Source organism: Panulirus ornatus, chromosome 6, assembly GCF_036320965.1.
Source record: "Panulirus ornatus isolate Po-2019 chromosome 6, ASM3632096v1, whole genome shotgun sequence".
NCBI lineage: Eukaryota > Metazoa > Arthropoda > Malacostraca > Decapoda > Palinuridae > Panulirus > Panulirus ornatus.
Window position 1 is genome coordinate 3,016,954 of NC_092229.1, and position 20,074 is coordinate 3,037,027.

The 20,074-nt window shown below is 38.2% G+C and overlaps 1 protein-coding gene across 4 annotated transcripts in view; it reads right to left on the minus strand.

Moving 5' to 3' along the window:
• Nucleotides 1-12,238, minus strand: part of LOC139749000 (inositol polyphosphate-4-phosphatase type I A) — a 229,840-nt gene extending 217,602 nt beyond the window's left edge. For all 4 annotated transcript variants that reach the window (XM_071662368.1, XM_071662367.1, XM_071662366.1 and 1 more), the window contains exon 1: nucleotides 12,115-12,238. The gene's annotated coding sequence lies outside the window, so the exon portion shown is untranslated. The remainder of the gene's footprint in view (nucleotides 1-12,114) is intronic.
• Nucleotides 12,239-20,074: the final 7,836 nt, after the last annotated feature.

Genomic DNA, 20,074 nt, shown 5'->3' on the forward strand with positions numbered 1-20,074 from the left:
GGACTGAATAAGAGATTCCAAACCTGATAAAGTGGTGAAATTTACTGAGGAGGGACGATCCAACCTCATCTTTCTGGTTGGATACATAAAGACAAAGAGAGAATGAGAATACATAGAGAAAAAGAGAAAGATTTTAAAAATATACTGATGGAAGGTCCATTTAAAATAGAAAATAGAAATGGTACCTAGAGGAAAGGCAAGTACAACAATGTTGATAATTTAAAATCCTACAAAAAGATCAAATAAACAATAACTATTCAATGAAAAAGTGAAGGTACAGACCAGAATGGTGAAGGAAGCAGCAATATACACACATATTTCAGATGGTACAGTTCTATCAAAAGAGAGTTATTTATTTATTGGGGGAAATCTAGATTCCTGTATAGAAAGCGTTATTGAGACATGAGTTCTTGAAGTGTGTAAGGAAAATTTCCTGCATCAACTTGCCAATGAGAACAATACAATCACTGTGGTTGATATACTATCTGTCCTAGATCTTGTCCTTGAGTAGGAAAACATGAAAATTGAATAAAAAGTACCAGATATGATGCACCACATGAAAAAAAAAAATCCAATGTGATACTTGAAATTGAGTATACAGTTAGAAAACATAAAACATAAAGAGAACCAGACTTAAAAAAGGTAATACAATCATGGAAATTATGTAGTTAAACAATTTCACAGAGAACATAAATTACAAAATTGGAGTTGCAAAGCCAGAATATAAACTGCTGTTGCAGAAACTTTTGTGAAATCTTTAACAAAAAGGTTACACCATGCATACATTCGGTAGTAAACAGAGACAGAAGGATAGAAAAGAAAGATATACAGTTTGAGGAAACATGTCAAAAAGCAAAAGAGCATAAGGATGTAGAGTGGATATGAAATAGGAAGCCAAACTGCAGGCAAGCATTTGAGTAGTAAAAAAGAGCAAGGAATGACTATATGCTCAGCCCTGAAAAACATACAGAGGACAAGGCAGGAAAGGATCCAAAATAATTCGATAACCCATTACAAGTATACCATCAGTTAAAGAGCAGCTCAAGTTAAATGATAAGTTCAAAAGAGTATTCACAGTGAAGGATACTAAACTCCAACATCAGTAAGATGAAATGGGGAAGAGGGCTTTGAATGCAACAAAACTGTTAATAAAGGCTTCAGTAGGATTTTGATTCCTGAAAGACATTTCCTCAATACTGAAAGCAGCATACCCTTGGTCTGCAGGAACCTTTGAAAGAGGTTCTAAATATTACGAGGACTTTTTCGTACAGAGAACAAAGATTTCACCAGACTCCACCTGTATGAGGTTACACTGCAAATCAAAACCACTTTGGTGAGGCTGTATCATTGGGAATTCAGTCTCAACAAAGAACTTCTTACCTCAAAGAAGTATATGCTTCCCTGCTACTGAGAGTAGCACAGGTTAAAGCTGCATAAGCCTCTGGAAAGAGGTCCTGGGTAGCACTGGGCTCCCTAAAAAGGGGTCCTTGGGTAATTATAGATACATACATAAATAAATATCAGTATCAAATAACATATAGAACCTGCATTACATTAAAAACAAACACTTGTGAAGTTTACAATATACCTGAGCCACAAACTAAGTCAAATATCTTTAAAATCTGTAAAAATACAAAATCTGAACTTTGTTGGTCCCATAAATAACAAAAGGGAGACAGGTTTGTACCCATCCATTAGCCCTAGTTTGTACTTTCTGTACTCACTGCGACAAATCTTGATTTGTCTTGTGCCCCTAGTGCAAAGAAGCATTGCCATTAACCAATCTTTAAAATACTTTTACCATAATTTACTATTTTCCCCTAAGCTATTAGGGGGGGTACTCCTTTCCCTTAATCCATTCCTGTCTGATGAATTACAAACTGTCAGCAATGTAATGGAGTTTAGGCACTGTACTTGGAAAGTTAAAGCAGATATTACTACAGTGGCTGGAACAAAGCTTAACAGGATAAGAGACTCTTCTTAAATATTTCCTTAAGTTAACATGGCAACAACGAAGAACTGAGAATGAAAAGGGTGAGTGGATTTAGTCTTTCTACAAAAAGATAAACCAAAACTTTCAAGAAACACTCCAGGCCAATGGCCCTATAGGGGAAGGAACTATACTCAGCCAAACAGTTTTAGAAACATACTCTGAAACAGAATTCCAAAGTCAGAATATGGCACAGTGTTACAAGAGCTTTTCAAAGTCTGGAACGAAGGAATCAACAGAAAGGAGAAAATACTGAAGCTGAACAGGAAGAGACGGAGTCTGTAAATAGTCACCAATGGTATGATAAGGAGAGAGGGAATCAGAGAACAGAGATTCAATTTGTCAAGTGAAAATTTTCAGTACTATGAAGACAGCAAGCAAAGAGTACAGCAGAATAAGAGACATGGATAAGGGAAATTCTGAATAACATGAGCAAGAAAAGACATCTAAAAGTCCTGAAAATGTAACAAGAGGAAATTGTCAATTTAGGTGCATATAATGACTAGAAAATCATTAGAAGAGGTTACTAAAAAAAAAAGAGAAGGAAACATGTGAGGAGTTAAATGCTAAGCTCTAGACAAAAGAGTAATTTTCAAGTTAAGTCCTGGTGCTTTATCAAATATAGAATCTCATAGATTGTCTTGTAGTAAAGTCGTACTTCAAAAAGGATAAGAGATTAGAACCTAGGGAGCATGCTTTGGGCCATTTTTTCTTATTCTCCAAAATCAAATATTTTGATAGTAAGGAAAACTATGAAGATCAGAATAATTTGGGGTAAGGTAATAAAAAACTTCATAAAACACTTGTATAAATCAACAAAACCTATGAAAATTTCACTTAACTTTAAGCAGCCAGCAGTTATCTTAATTCTCATGAAGTTTAAAAAATATATCACCTATGGTCTTCTTGTCACAAGCAGATGCTGGCATCTTTTTACATTTCTGATGACACAAATGGAATCTGCTAATAATGCATTCATGCAATCAATTCCATGTAAATCGATTCCATTTACCTGTAAATGCATGTAAATTTATGAAAAAGTACCAAAAACATATCTAAAATCAAGAAAACCAATGATCCTCCAAGAATCACTCATATTCAAATACGTTACTTGAAATATACAAAAAGTAATTTTGTTAGCCGTAAGATGTGACGTGGTCAAGTCTGTGCAGAGAATATGATGGAATCCATTTGTGTCTACAAGAATGCAGGAGATGCCAACAAATGCTTGTAAATGAAAACCAGATATCACAAAAGAAATTGATTTAATGTGTTTCAGCTGCTTTTACATTATGGAACCCAACATTTTTCCTAAAATTACTAGCCCTCCCAATTGAAGAGTTACTCAATATCTTACGATAGGAAAGAATCCTCTCAATCAAGCTACCCTAGTCTTAATCCATCATCCAAAAGGAATATAACTATTCCATATGAAAAATCTAATCCCTATTCCTACACCACTTCTGTCTTCAAAAGTCAGGTCTATAGGCTATAAACACCTAAGGAACTCTGATAAATTATTTCAATCTTTTTCTTTCTCCAGTTTCCTCTTATCTAAGATGGCCTTGACTGGAGAGCATGTGTTATATCAGTCAAAAAAAAAAAAATAAGTACGAGTAAATACAAGAAATAAGTACAGCATGAGAAAACTTCTTAAAATCTGGGGCGTAAAACTGTTTAATATATATATACTCAGCCATTAGAAATGCCATGGACTATCTAGTGAAGATATTCATGAAGGGTCTTGATAAATGCCTACAAAGCATACCAAGCTTGTACAAGATCTGATGGATGTGTATACTTACAAGACACAGCCTTCAACAACCATTTATCTTTCTCTGTTGTGGCATCTGTAAATATCACAGCTAAAAGTTTGCACAATTCTTAAACAACTCCCAGGTAAGGCAGAGAAAGACTATGTTGATCTGTACTTTCTGTACATGTGCATCCCCTGCTAACATATGGATCCCAGCAAAAATAATTTAGGATTCTATTTCACACCTAAGACCTTCATTTTTGAAGTGGGGATGTATGTAGAAGGTTCAAAGGAATTATTCAAGTTTACTGACCTAGCATTAGTTTGGATCCTTTTACAATGAACTTAGTCTAAATAATGGAAATTCATTATGTATTAGCTATATTTCACACAGTCTAAATTGAATATTAATGTAGCTGTAGTGTGATGTATTTACAACTGAGCAGAATCTCAAATGTCAGAATTTTTCATAAGGCTAGCGAGTCAAGGACATTATTTGTTCATCCCTTGTCTGTCCCTCTTACACACAAAAGTTAGGAACTGTTCTACTGTATGTGTTATCTGAAGATGAGTCAGTGATAATGACAATAGAAGGATGTCTCATGCTATTACTATCTGCAACTTTATCCCATTTCTGAAATGGAAATTTCTCGTGAAAATACAAATGGTAATCTTTACGACACAAATACCATTGACGTCTAGCTGAGCAATGTTGTGGAAAAATAACAGAATTTAATCATGCATGGAAATTAAAATGACACAAAGACATATTATTGGTAATGCAACAGATCAATAAAAGTGATGATAATCTGTAAACAATTGTAAATATTTCATAAATTTTCCAAAAGTACTCAAGGTGGTGCCCAATATTTGAACTTTGAAAACAACTTTTAGGATGAAAAGTATCAGACTTGTTAAACATCTAACCTTGGTTAGATAACGAATTATCTAACATGAACGCTAAATATGAATTTTTGTCCTATTTTGTTTATGAATACTGCATATTTTACTCTTACCTTTAGATACCTAAATCTTTCAAAAGACCCAATTTAACCCTGCAATAACATAAAGAAGTTCAGTATAGCCATATCCTCCACTTTATCCTAGAAACAGCACATCATGAAAATCACAAAATCTACTTCCCAGAACCTGGGGATATTAAATGATAAAATCATTTCTCTTCTGAAAGGTATTGCATACCTACAGGGGGTCTCATTCCTCCAGTACTGTATGGAGTACAGTACTGCTTGCATATCTAGGCTGGCTCCACTTCCATCTCTCCCCTAGCCAATGGAATCAGAAGCCTTCCTCCCTACTAACTCTCCTCCTATCATTACTCTTCAACAGTCCTTTTCCATTTGCAATAATGTTGCTTCGAATGTTATACTCTGGGTACTGCTCTTGTAAGCTCTCTGCACGTGTCCCACCCACAAAGGCCTGAATCCTTAACATGTGACTCGCCACATGAAGGCTGACTGCTATGATAATACCCCCTTAACTAAAACAATGAAATTGAAATTCATATCCTCATTTCATTTTTATCTATTCTTATAACATTTCCACCTTTAAGAGTTAGGTATACTTTTCTCATACTAATAATTTTTCTTCTCATCTGAAAAGGCCATCACTGGGCCATGTTTCAGCCCATCCATGTCCATTACTATAAAAATCTAGAATCAGCCCCCATGGCAATTTCAAAGTGGTGATTCCCAGATATCATCAGTATATTGCTCAAGTATCTCCCTAACCAAAAATGCTTAACGTGGAGAACTGCCATAAAATCAACCCAGTAAACAATCCTACATCTTCAACAAATGCAACTCCAAAGATATTTCTGGGCCCAACAATCATTTGTCTGAAGAAGAACAAATGAATCTTTTATGTGCTACCCAGGTTAACAAATAAGTGTCTCACCAGGATGGGTAAAATTAGCAAAATTAGAATTAGAGAAAAAATAAGCCATTTCAACTGCCATATCGATTCAAGACCCAACATATGATTCTCCCTCTAAGTTAACTCTACCATTATACTCAAAATCACTCAATGGTCACTTGATATGTCTGGATGGTATTGAAGTGGAATTTATTAAAAAAGGGGGTGACTGTATTGTTGACTGGTTGGTAAAGTTATTTAATGTATGTATAACTCATGGTGAGGTGCCTGAGGATTGGCAGAATGCATGCATAGTGCCATTGTACAAAGGCAAAGGGGATAAAAGTGAGTGCTCAAATTACAGAGGTGTAAGTTTGTTGAGTATTCCTGGGAAATCATATGGGAGGGTATTGATTGAGAGGGTGAAGGCAAGTACAGAGCATCAGATTGGGGAAGAGCAGTGTGGTTTCAGAAGTGGTAGAGGATGTGTGGAGCAGGTGTTTGCTTTGAAGAATGTATGTGAGAAATACTTAGAAAAGCAAATGGTTTTGTATGTAGCATTTATGGATCTGGAGAAGGCATATAATACAGTTGATAGAGATGCTCTGTGGAAAGTATGGTGTGAGAGGCAAATTGTTAGAAGCAGTGAAAAGTTTTTATCGAAGATGTAAGGCATGTGTACGAGTAGGAAGAGAGGAAAAGGATTTGTTCTCAGTGAATGTTGGTTTGCGGCAGGGGTGCGTGATGTCTCCATGGTTGTTTAATTTGTTTATGGATGGGGTTGTTAGGGAGGTGAATGCAAGAGTTTTGGAAAGAGGGGCAAGTATGAAGTCTGTTGTGGATGAGAGAGCTTGGGAAGTAAGTCAGTTGTTGTTCGCTGATGATACAACGCTGGTGGCAATTCGGGTGAGAAACTGCAGAAGCTGGTGACTGAGTTTGGTAAAGTGTGTGAGAGAAGAAAGCTGAGAGTAAATGTGAATAAGAGTAAGGTTATTAGGGACAGTAGGGTTGAGGGAAAAGTCAATTGGGAAGTAAGTTTGAATGAAGAAAAACTGGAGGAAGTAAAGTGTTTTAGATATCTTGGAGTGAATTTGGCAGTGGATGGAACCATGGAAGCAGAAGTGAATCATAGGGTGGGGGAGGAAGTGAAAGTTCTGGGAGTGTTGAAAAATGTATGGAAGTCAAGAATGTTATCTTGGAAAGCAAAAATGGGTATGTTTGAAGGAATAGTGGTTCCAACAATGTTATATGGTTGCGAGGTGTGGGCTATAGATGGAGTTGTGCGGAGGAAGGTGGATGTGCTGGAAATGAGATGTTTGAGGACAATATGTGGTGTGAAGTGGTTTGACCGAGTAAGTAATGATAGGGTAAGAGAGATGTGTGGTAATAAAAAGAGTCTGGTTGAGAGAGCAGAAAAGGGTGTTTTGAAATGGTTTGGTCACATGGAGAGAATGAGTGAGGAAAAATTGACCAAAAGGATATATGTGTCAGAGGTGGAGGGAACGAGGAGAAGTGGGAGACCAAATTGGAGGTGGAAAGATGGATTGAAAAAAAATTCTGATTGAACAGGCAGGAGGGTGAAAGGCGTGCAAGGAATAGAGTGAATTGGAACGATTTGGTATACCGGGATCAACGTGCTGTCAATGGATTGAACCAGGGCATGTGAAGCATCTGGGGTAAACCATGGAAAGTTTTGTGGGGCCTGGATGTGGAAAGGGAGCTGTGGTTTCGGTGCATTATACATGACAGCTAGAGACTGAGTGTGAACGAATGTGGCCTTTGTTTTCTTTTCCTATTGCCACCTCGCGCACATGTGGGGGGAGGGGGTTGTCATTTCATGTGTGGGGGGGGTGGCGATGGGAATGAATAAGGGCAGACAGTATGAATTATGTACATGTGTATATATGTATATGTTTGGGTGTATATATATGCATACACTGAGATGTATAGGTATGTATAAGTGCATGTGTGGATGTGTATGTATATACATGTGTATGTGGGTGGGTTGGGCCATTCTTTTGTCTGTTTTCTTGCGCTTCCTCGCTAATGCAGGAGACAGCAACAAAGTTTAATAAATAAATAAAAAATTTTCTAAATATAACAGTTTGCTCTCATCATCATCTCAGCCCTACAAAATCTTGTATATGTACGTTGCAGAGAAAAATACAGAGAGGTAAGAGCATATACTAAGTCTTTCAGCCAAAATGAACAGTGAATTATAAAGGTTTGAGGGTTTTTTCCATGGAAACTTTAAATTTCATTAGAAAGCACAAGCAATATTCAAACATGAGTAGAAAATTTGAGGGATAATATGTACAGGCTCCATCCTCTCCCAGTTTATTCAGTTATCTATTTCTAATTACCCTGAGATTTCCTTCTACGATAGACTCCTGGTGTTATCCAGGACCTCTTTTCAGAGCCTTCTGCAGCTCTAGCTGCACTACTTCCAGTATAAGGAAACTGTGGACTCCTTTGAAGTGAAAATTTCTTTTACAAGACTATGCCTCCATTGATACAGCCTCACCAAAGGTGACTTTTCAATCATGGTGTAAACCTCGTGCAGTGGAGGCCTCTCCCTGTAAGATACATATACATATAGAGTGCAATGATGTTCTTTAATAAGGAACAGAACCAAAACCTACAAATCTGCTTGAAATAACACAAACAGAACATAAATTTTTACATCTATTCAGACTATAAAGTCAACAGGTTATTAGAAGTTTGGACTTAGGTTATCAGTCAACCGTTACTAAGGTGGGAAAAGACATTAACTACAACAAACTTCACAACGAAAGCAAAAGCATTCAAAAACTGGAATATCATCTGGCTATCTACAATAATAAGGTTACTAAGACAGACAACATGCTATCTACAATAATAAGGTTACTAAGACAGACAACATGCAATAACTATTATCTACAAACTTGCTAATCAATAACATTAAGAACAGTAGGATTACCTCTAATGCAGATTTTCTAAGCAGCTTAATGACTAAATGCTATCCATTCATCCACAGAATCCTTAAACACCATTGTGTCTACATCAGCTCCGGAGATTTCTCATGATGGTTCAAACTATCAAAAAAGCACACCCGCTGATTCAATATAAATATAAATCAGACATAACTTATCTCTTGGTATGCTTGGCAGCAACAGTTGGCAGCATCATATGGAACTCTGGCTCTAAAGTCAAGGAGTAATAAATATAGTCACATGCATACTCTAATGAAATTCAAAGTGATCTCTCTTTGATGACACTATAAACATTGAAAGATGAATGCCTGAGTAATTAAAACAGTAACAGTAATCTGATTTATCACTTGACATAATTCATATTCACCATACTACATTTTTTTTTTTTTTTTTTTTTTTTATACCTCGTCGCTGTCTCCCGCGGTTGCGAGGTAGCGCAAGGAAACAGACGAAAGAAATGGCCCAACCCCCCCCATACACATGTACATACATACGTCCACACACGCAAATATACATACCTACACAGCTTTCCATGGTTTACCCCGGACGCTTCACATGCCTTGATTCAATCCACTGACAGCACGTCAACCCCTGTATACCACATCGCTCCAATTCACTCTATTCCTTGCCCTCCTTTCACCCTCCTGCATGTTCAGGCCCCGATCACACAAAATCCTTTTCACTCCATCTTTCCACCTCCAATTTGGTCTCCCTCTTCTCCTTGTTCCCTCCACCTCCGACACATATATCCTCTTGGTCAATCTTTCCTCACTCATTCTCTCCATGTGCCCAAACCATTTCAAAACACCCTCTTCTGCTCTCTCAACCACGCTCTTTTTATTTCCACACATCTCTCTTACCCTTACGTTACTTACTCGATCAAACCACCTCACACCACACATTGTCCTCAAACATCTCATTTCCAGCACATCCATCCTCCTGCGCACAACTCTATCCATAGTAACGCCTCGCAACCATACAACATTGTTGGAACCACTATTCCTTCAAACATACCCATTTTTGCTTTCCGAGATAATGTTCTCGACTTCCACACATTTTTCAAGGCTCCCAAAATTTTCGCCCCCTCCCCCACCCTATGATCCACTTCCGCTTCCATGGTTCCATCCGCTGACAGATCCACTCCCAGATATCTAAAACACTTCACTTCCTCCAGTTTTTCTCCATTCAAACTCACCTCCCAATTGACTTGACCCTCTACCCTACTGTACCTAATAACCTACATACAAAAGGGTAAAGTCAAAACAATTCATGACACAAAGTTACATTATTCATACAAAATAAAGAATTTCGTTTGCAAAGAAATACAAAATGACATGCAAAATGATGAATGAATTCTTTATACATTTTTCCATATGGAGAAGATTCACAGTATCAATATAATGCAAAAGTGAAATGTAACTACTATAATTCAAGAATAATAAGTAAGAATTCATGACTTACTAATGTTTCAGTGTGCTGTTAAGGTCAAGTTTAGCAACCCCAAACCTAATTGGTGCCTGAACTTCAAATGTTGTGGCTTCAAAATAATGAAAAAAACATATAAATGCCAATCAAATTACATATGTTGTAACTGAACAAGCAAGGTTATATTTACCAGTACCTTCATGCCCTAGAATCCTCTGCTATGGGGCACCACTTTGGAAGCTAGATACATTCACCAAGCTGGATCACAGGTTAAGATGTGTGGTGATGTGGAGGATATGTCTGTGCAAGGGGAGTGCAGGAAAACTGAAGAGTAAGCATTTAGTGTTTTTATTGTGGAAGTTGCATCTTAGACATGGGGGGGGTCTTGAGATATGTTGTGTGAGTAGCCGTAATTATGGATAGATAGGTAACATCAACATTGAAAATGAGAAGGTGTAACTGGTATGACATGCATAAGAAGTGTAGTTTCAGATGGGTGTGCATAGTGAAGTACAAAGACTGGGTTGAAAGGCTGGTCTGTATATGTTTTGTCAAGACATGTTTGTTTGGAAAGTAAGAATTTGTAAGTATAGGATGCAGGAGTTTGCAACAGGGGTAAGGTTTTAGTTTCTATATGGGGATAAGTCATTAATTATGGGGTAGTCTGGGGTGAGAGGGGTCTAGTAGTACTGCAAAAAACTGAGTACCTAGCATATTGAAGTGAGACAGCACTAGGAGCATTTTTTTGTTGAGTGGGCATTCAATTCTTGACACTATCATTAAGTCTGTTCACAGTTGTATTGGATTGTTGATTATGGCAGATGTATGAGAAATCTCTTACACTGACTATAATGACTTTAAAGACTATCTACTCACTGAAAGCTACATAACCTGAGTGGAAAGGCTTTTGAGCAGAAAACAATTTACAGTACCAGTTTATTCCCAACTCTATTTCTTTGAAGAACTGGACATGGACAAAACTGGTATCCATACATCAACATAAAAAAAGTGAGAGACTGTGGAGGGGTATGATGGTCTGGAACAATATTGTTAATAAACACATTAGTTGGTGAACACTTACAGAAATCAACAGCACCAATAAAACTTCACCTAACTTTCCAAAGCAACTGATATATATGGAAAAAATGTGCCAAAAATAATGTGTCCTGTCACTGGGATGGGAGCCCGAATGGAAAAAAAATTTTGTGGAGAGGCTGGGCAACAGTACCACCAGCTGCTTGGTGTCATCTGTTTAATATTTTTGTCACATCCCTACACTCATTCATGGGTGTGTCTTGTATATTTCGACTATTTTGTTGAAAATTAAGAAGGGAAAGTTACATGAGGTTTTCACAGATTATACTAATTTCTATTACGGTTTCACTATCTTTTATACCAATGAGCATCATATATTTTCTGATCTTCCTAGCCTTTCCCAAATTGGCTTGTATATCACTTCAATAATATATACATAGATAAAATCCCAACCATGCAGGCCTAAGTCACTTTTGCAACAGGGAAAATGTAAAGACACCACGTTCATACAGTTCCATTGACAACAGAGTAGTGGGGAAGAATACTAGACATAAATATAGAAAGGAAGACAATTGTAAGTCAAAATCTACCTTTAACCCAACATTCTTTAAACTTCTCACAAGTAATATACCAACAGTTCTAGCAACTATAACAGATCTCTTGATGTGACTTCTGTCTGTATTCATAAGTAACAACTGCCCTATCCCTAAAATTGATAAGTAACCCTCAAGTGATATTAAAATTTCTATTCTGCAGTGCTTGATGATGTCATATAAATCAGTTAAACACAATAGCCAGCTGCTTAGCTTCTTGTCAAGCTGACCAACCAACTTCAACAATCACTAGCTTACCCATTTTTGCACAAAATATTACATCAGACTTTAATCTAGATACTTAACAAGAGAGATTCTACCCATTTTATGTCCATTTATGTCATTAGAAATCCTACGGTGAAAGTTAAAACACAATACACGATTTTCAGGGGAGGACACTGGAATTTCGCCTTCATTAACTCTAAACACCCATCATATTGATGTTATATGTAAGATATTTATAGTACATACCTCTTAAAACATGATATTCCTTAATCAAGAGTTCTCAGGGCCTCCTTCACAGATCACACCTACTTAACCGTCACTTAACCACTGAGTCTTGTCTGGGAAGCCATGACTTCCTGCGGGAGTCGATGGCTTCCGGAGGAAATATAGATAAATTCATCTCACATGATCCACAGAAATATAGAATTTTACTGGATCCTTATTTCCATTGAATTATACATATAATAAGTACGATTTAGGCCATACAGATACTGACACTTAAAGAATATCTGAGGATTACTAATATGATAGATAGTCAATGAATTTATTTGCTCGTGTCATATACAGTAAACTGTAGAGACCGCGATATTTATGCTTTATCTATCTATCTATCTATCTATCTATCTATCTATACACAATCTATTCATGTTCGCTATGTACATAAATACTCATTCCACAGAATAAGAAAGCTGTGCAAACTAAAATATATTTACTGATACAGTAACCTTACTATTCCTGCAAAGACTACATGATAAACTAGTGCTAAAGATATATGATAGATGTAGAAAAATTTCAAAAATCCAATTTTTGCGCGTGAGTACAGTCTCCCATGTACACTTTTAATACATCTGTACCAAGATGATGTAGCAGCTGCTATTTCATCAATCTGAGTTAAAATTAAATGGACTACTAGCAATACTTTGTAATTTCTAGTATCCAATGACCCTCAGATCTGGAAGGCTAAAAATGTACTGAAAAGAGGTCTGAGCGTACTCAAGTCAAGACACAAACTTACCAAACTTCAAGTCAATCGGTCTAAGATGAGGAAATGGCATTGTGTTGCTTTATGTCAGAAAGAAAGTAAAATAAAAATATATACGAGAAACAGCAAACACAAAGTCTTTCCTCTTGATGAGAAGGACTTCCTAAATCGTGTAACAGACATTCACTCTCAGGTGGAAAAAATGGGTGCAAATAATAGCAGTAACGTAGCCCAATGATAGATTACCGTTATTTGAATTTTGACTCAATAAAATCCTTTAAAGCACATAAAAGAGGATAAAACAGGGGTCTCGGCGTGGTGGAACAAGACTTGTTAAGGTCAGTCGGCTTGAATATGAGGGAATGGTACTGAGGTGTAATTACGAGAGAAAAATGAGTCAAGAAAAATAGCAAGCTATCCCACTTTCATATATCAGGAGACATAATGGCACACATTTCCAACTATGTTTTTGTATCATGTAATCTCCTTCGCACTGATATCATTAACTTAAGTATTTTTTGTACGAATTGATGACCCAACAACGTAAACTCAGCAATATCTCTTCGATCTGGAAACTGACACCCCATTTGTCTGAAGTTATTTATCCCTTTAATGTATTTCTATTGATATATATAAACGAATTTCCATATCTTATGGGCCCCATAATTTCTCTAATGGGTCCCATGCTGTTCTAGTGAGCCCTATGCTGTCATAATTTGGCTTCATGCAGTAAGAAAAAAATCATTTTCAAATCAAGAGGATTTTATGCCAAAATTATGGGGGACGACCTCCTACTCAACATTGGAAACACGATGTTTCAGTGGCTATGTGTAGCCTCGTCATCATACTCACGCGAAGGAATTTAAAAACGCAAGACAACCTTACATTCATCGACATATTTGCCCCAACTTTTGTAAATCATCTGAATTAACACACGCACACACTAATACCTTCAAAAATCAAATTCTGATGACACACTCGGGAGATTACCAAGGGTAAAAAAGGGCAATGAGGAATTATTTTTCAGCGAAAGCTCCGCGATACTAAGAGAAGCTAGGTGGGAGAAACCATATTTCCACACGATTGAATACTTCCTTGTGAGCAATTGTTTTGCGTAGCCCATTCACACATCTTGAGGCATTCCTATGGTCATTTTTTGTAATGATTGCCCTCAGGTACATGAACAAGTAACAGGAAATACGGCATATAATGCACCTAAACCATGACTATTTTCAACTCAGGGCACAGAGCAGTGGTTTTGTCTTAATTTTTTTGTGGCCCCCACGTTTCGTTGTCAATCATTTCCACATGGGTCAAGAAGGCGTCCTTGTGGGGAGAACTAGTGTACGCATTGTCATATCACATGTAACCTCACGACTCCCCCTACAATCAGAGTTATGATGGACTCATTTGCAAAGAAAAGTTTCTCATTTTTGTCAACAAACGATGGTATACGCTCGCCAAAGGTGACATTCCACAAATAACGTAACTACAGGCAGGAGGCCTGTAATATATATATATATATATATATATAACCTTACCAACCAGTCAACAATACAGTCACCCCCTTTTTTAATAAATTCCACTGCAATACCATCCAAACCTGCTGCCTTGCCGGCTTTCATCTTCCGCAAAGCTTTTACTACCTCTTCTCTGTTTACCAAATCATTTTCCCCAACCCTCTCACTTTGCACACCACCTCGACCAAAACACCCTATATCTGCCACTCTGTCATCAGACACATTCAACAAACCTTCAAAATACTCATTCCATCTCCTTCTCACATCACCACTACTTGTTATCACCTCCCCATTTACGCCCTTCACTGAAGTTCCCATTTGCTCCCTTGTCTTACGCACCCTATTTACCTCCTTCCAGAACATCTTTTTATTCTCCCTAAAATTTACTGATAGTCTCTCACCCCAACTCTCATTTGCCCTTTTTTTCACCTCTTGCACCTTTCTCTTGACCTCCTGTCTCTTTCTTTTATACTTCTCCCACTCAATTGCATTTTTTCCCTGCAAAAATCGTCCAAATGCCTCTCTCTTCTCTTTCACTAATACTCTTACTTCTTCATCCCACCACTCACTACCCTTTCTAAACAGCCCACCTCCCACTCTTCTCATGCCACAAGCATCTTTTGCGCAATCCATCACTGATTCCCTAAATACATCCCATTCCTCCCCCACTCCCCTTACTTCCATTGTTCTCACCTTTTTCCATTCTGTACACAGTCTCTCCTGGTACTTCCCCACACAGGTCTCCTTCCCAAGCTCACTTACTCTCACCACCTTCTTCACCCCAACATTCACTCCTCTTTTCTGAAAACCCATACTAATCTTCACCTTAGCCTCCACAAGATAATGATCAGACATCCCTCCAGTTGCACCTCTCAGCACATTAACATCCAAAAGTCTCTCTTTCGCACGCCTGTCAATTAACACGTAATCCAATAACGCTCTCTGGCCATCTCTCCTACTTACATAAGGTTATTTAATGTATGTATGACTCATGGTGAGGTGCCTGAGGATTGGCGGAATGCGTGCATAGTGCCATTGTACAAAGGCAAAGGGGATAAGAGTGAGTGCTCAAATTACAGAGGTATAAGTTTGTTGAGTATTCCTGGTAAATTATATGGGAGGGTATTGATTGAGAGGGTGAAGGCATGTACAGAGCATCAGATTGGGGAAGAGCAGTGCGGTTTCAGAAGTGGTAGAGGATGTGTGGATCAGGTGTTTGCTTTGAAGAATGTATGTGAGAAATACTTAGAAAAGCAAATGGATTTGTATGTAGCATTTATGGATCTGGAGAAGGCATATGATAGAGTTGATAGAGATGCTCTGTGGAAGGTATTAAGAATATATGGTGTGGGAGGCAAGTTGTTAGAAGCAGTGAAAAGTTTTTATCGAGGATGTAAGGCATGTGTACGTGTAGGAAGAGAGGAAAGTGATTGGTTCTCAGTGAATGTAGGTTTGCGGCAGGGGTGTGTGATGTCTCCATGGTTGTTTAATTTGTTTATGGATGGGGTTGTTAGGGAGGTAAATGCAAGAGTCCTGGAAAGAGGGGCAAGTATGAAGTCTGTTGGGGATGAGAGAGCTTGGGAAGTGAGTCAGTTGTTGTTCGCTGATGATACAGCGCTGGTGGCTGATTCATGTGAGAAACTGCAGAAGCTGGTGACTGAGTTTGGTAAAGTGTGTGGAAGAAGAAAGTTAAGAGTAAATGTGAATAAGAGCAAGGTTATTAGGTACAGTAGGGTTGAGGGTCAAGTCAATTGGGAGGTGAGTTTGAATGGAGAAAAACTGGAGGAAGTGAAGTGTTTTAGATATCTGGGAGTGGATCTGTCAGCGGATGGAACCATGGAAGCGGAAGTGGATCATAGGGTGGGGGAGGGGGCGAAAATTTTGGGAGCCTTGAAAAATGTGTGGAAGTCGAGAACATTATCTCGGAAAGCAAAAATGGGTATGTTTGAAGGAATAGTGGTTCCAACAATGTTGTATGGTTGCGAGGCGTGGGCTATGGATAGAGTTGTGCGCAGGAGGATGGATGTGCTGGAAATGAGATGTTTGAGGACAATGTGTGGTGTGAGGTGGTTTGATCGAGTAAGTAACGTAAGGGTAAGAGAGATGTGTGGAAATAAAAAGAGCGTGGTTGAGAGAGCAGAAGAGGGTGTTTTGAAATGGTTCGGGCACATGGAGAGAATGAGTGAGGAAAGATTGACCAAAAGAATATATGTGTCGGAGGTGGAGGGAACGAGGAGAAGAGGGAGACCAAATTGGAGGTGGAAAGATGGAGTGAAAAAGATTTTGTGTGATCGGGGCCTGAACATGCAGGAGGGTGAAAGGAGGGCAAGAAATAGAGTGAATTGGAGCGATGTGGTATACAGGGGTTGACGTGCTGTCAGTGGATTGAATCAAGGCATGTGAAGCGTCTGGGGTAAACCATGGAAAGCTGTGTAGGTATGTATATTTGCGTGTGTGGACGTGTGTATGTACGTGTGTATGGGGGTTGGGCCATTTCTTTCGTCTGTTTCCTTGCGCTACCTCGCAAACGCGGGAGACAGCGACAAAGTATAAAAAAAAAAAAAAAAAAAAAAAAAAAAAAATATATATATATATATATATATATATATATATATATATATATATATATATATACATATATATATATATATATATATATATATATATATATATATATATATATATATTTTTTTTTTTTTTTTTTTTTTTTTTTTTTTTATACTTTGTCGCTGTCTCCCGCGTTTGCGAGGTAGCGCAAGGAAACAGACGAAAGAAATGGCCCAACCCCCCCCCCATACACATGTATATACACACGTCCACACACGCAAATATACATACCTACACAGCTTTCCATGGTTTACCCCAGACGCTTCACATGCCTTGCTTCAATCCACTGACAGCACGTCAACCCCTGTATACCACATGACTCCAATTCACTCTATTTCTTGCCCTCCTTTCACCCTCCTGCATGTTCAGGCCCCGATCACACAAAATCTTTTTCACTCCATCTTTCCACCTCCAATTTGGTCTCCCTCTTCTCCTCGTTCCCTCCACCTCCGACACATATATCCTCTTGGTCAATCTCTCCTCACTCATTCTCTCCATGTGCCCAAACCATTTCAAAACACCCTCTTCTGCTCTCTCAACCACGCTCTTTTTATTTCCACACATCTCTCTCACCCTTACGTTACTTACTCGATCAAACCACCTCACACCACACATTGTCCTCAAACATCTCATTTCCAGCACATCCATCCTCCTGCGCACATCTCTATCCATAGCCCACGCCTCGCAGCCATACAACATTGTTGGAACCACTATTCCCTCAAACATACCCATTTTTGCTTTCCGAGATAATGTTCTCGACTTCCACACATTTTTCAAGGCTCCCAAAATTTTCGCCCCCTCCCCCACCCTATGATCCACTTCCGCTTCCATGGTTCCATCCGCTGACAGATCCACTCCCAGATATCTAAAACACTTCACTTCCTCCAGTTTTTCTCCATTCAAACTCACCTCCCAATTGACTTGACCCTCACCCCTACTGTACCTAATAACCTTGCTCTTATTCACATTTACTCTCAACTTTCTTCTTCCACACACTTTACCAAACTCAGTCACCAGCTTCTGCAGTTTCTCACATGAATCAGCCACCAGCGCTGTATCATCAGCGAACAACAACTGACTCACTTCCCAAGCTCTCTCATCCCCAACAGACTTCATACTTGCCCCTCTTTCCAGGACTCTTGCATTTACCTCCCTTACAACCCCATCCATAAACAAATTAAACAACCATGGAGACATCACACACCCCTGCCGCAAACCTACATTCACTGAGAACCAATCACTTTCCTCTCTTCCTACACGTACACATGCCTTACATCCTCGATAAAAACTTTTCACTGCTTCTAACAACTTGCCTCCCACACCATATATTCTTAATACCTTCCACAGAGCATCTCTATCAACTCTATCATATGCCTTCTCCAGATCCATAAATGCTACATACAAATCCATTTGCTTTTCTAAGTATTTCTCACATACATTCTTCAAACCAAACACCTGATCCACACATCCTCTACCACTTCTGAAACCGCACTGCTCTTCCCCAATCTGATGCTCTGTACATGCCTTCACCCTCTCAATCAATACCCTCCCATATAATTTACCAGGAATACTCAACAAACTTATACCTCTGTAATTTGAGCACTCACTCTTATCCCCTTTGCCTCATATATATATATATATATATATGAGAAATGAGGTGCGCCTGTAACGCTACTTGACACTCCTTCATATATGTACCACACATTGTCTTTAGAGGTCCTCAATCAATCTCTATACCTTAAAGCTAACAACGTCTCCTCGATATCCCAAAGTGGCTATAATAAGTCATCAAGAATAAATATAATGACAAAAACACTCTGGATCAATATATGAGTGATACCAAAACACAAGACTTCTTCAGAATTTAATGAAATAAGATAAAGAACCGTGACTGATGGCCAAGGAATCTATAGATATGGATATTTTTGGATTTCTCTTGTACTATCCTCAGGTTTAAGAAAAAATGATCATGAAGTATCATGTATATTGGGTGTCATGGTTGTCGACTGCTGAACGGTGACTAAGGCAGAAATCATAACACAAACATGAAGCTATACAGATGATAACAATCGATAAAACAAATATCCTCTAACCATCCAGATCGGGACGAAATCCTGTCAAAATCACCCAATTGTGTACAGCAAATACTATGATATAAAGTAAACATTACATCACGATTTAGGAAGTCAAATCACTGTCTGTAAAGGTGATTCTTCGTTTTAGAACTAAATCAGTTCACGTCCTGATTTACCTTTGTATTAAAACTGGGAAATGATTAATATATTTATGTAAAGAGAGGTTTCATATATGATTGTGTCACCGCATTTGAATATGATATAATATGGGTATATAGTTTGCGAAAAGTTGTATATTGCCTTACGAATTGATATGGCATAGTTATCATTACACTTGAAAATAAATTCTTGTTTTCTGTCTAGTAGATACTTCATCACTGTGGCAAGTATTTATATAAATGAGTTAGGCAGTTGTTGAAAATTAAATAGCCTTGCGGTCTTCTATGCCTGTCGGAAAGTGTTCTTTTGACTTCATATTTGTATTACTAACACTAAGCCGTGTAGTAGTTAGGTTGATTCTTATTCACGTCAACGAAGCAATATTTTCCAACAAAATCCATATTTGTAGGTATACTAGATATAAGAAGCTTTTAAAGTATTCTCTTAATGAATATCAAAACATAAGGATAGCTGCCAACGTCGGGACAGTCAGGGCGGCCCACCCGACAGACGCTGACTGGAACGCGCTAGAATCCTGCCGGTCATCGACGTGTGTAGACGTCCGTGAATTCCTTCTTCACTACTTGAGTTACCCTGACATTGTCAAGATGGTTCGCTGGCTGCCTTTGGAATCTAACCCTGCGGTATGTTGTACACTGCCTCGTTTCAAGTTATAACACATGTTTATTTGAGTGTACTTTTATATTAAGCCCGGTCACCCCAAACGTGTACTACTAACATTCAGGAATGACTCTTTATAGTTACATATACCTATGTTGCAGGCACGTAACTGTTTAAAGATTATATTAGTACAGTGGAACGTGAATATATCATCAGTCAACGTTAATCAGACTGGTAGTAAC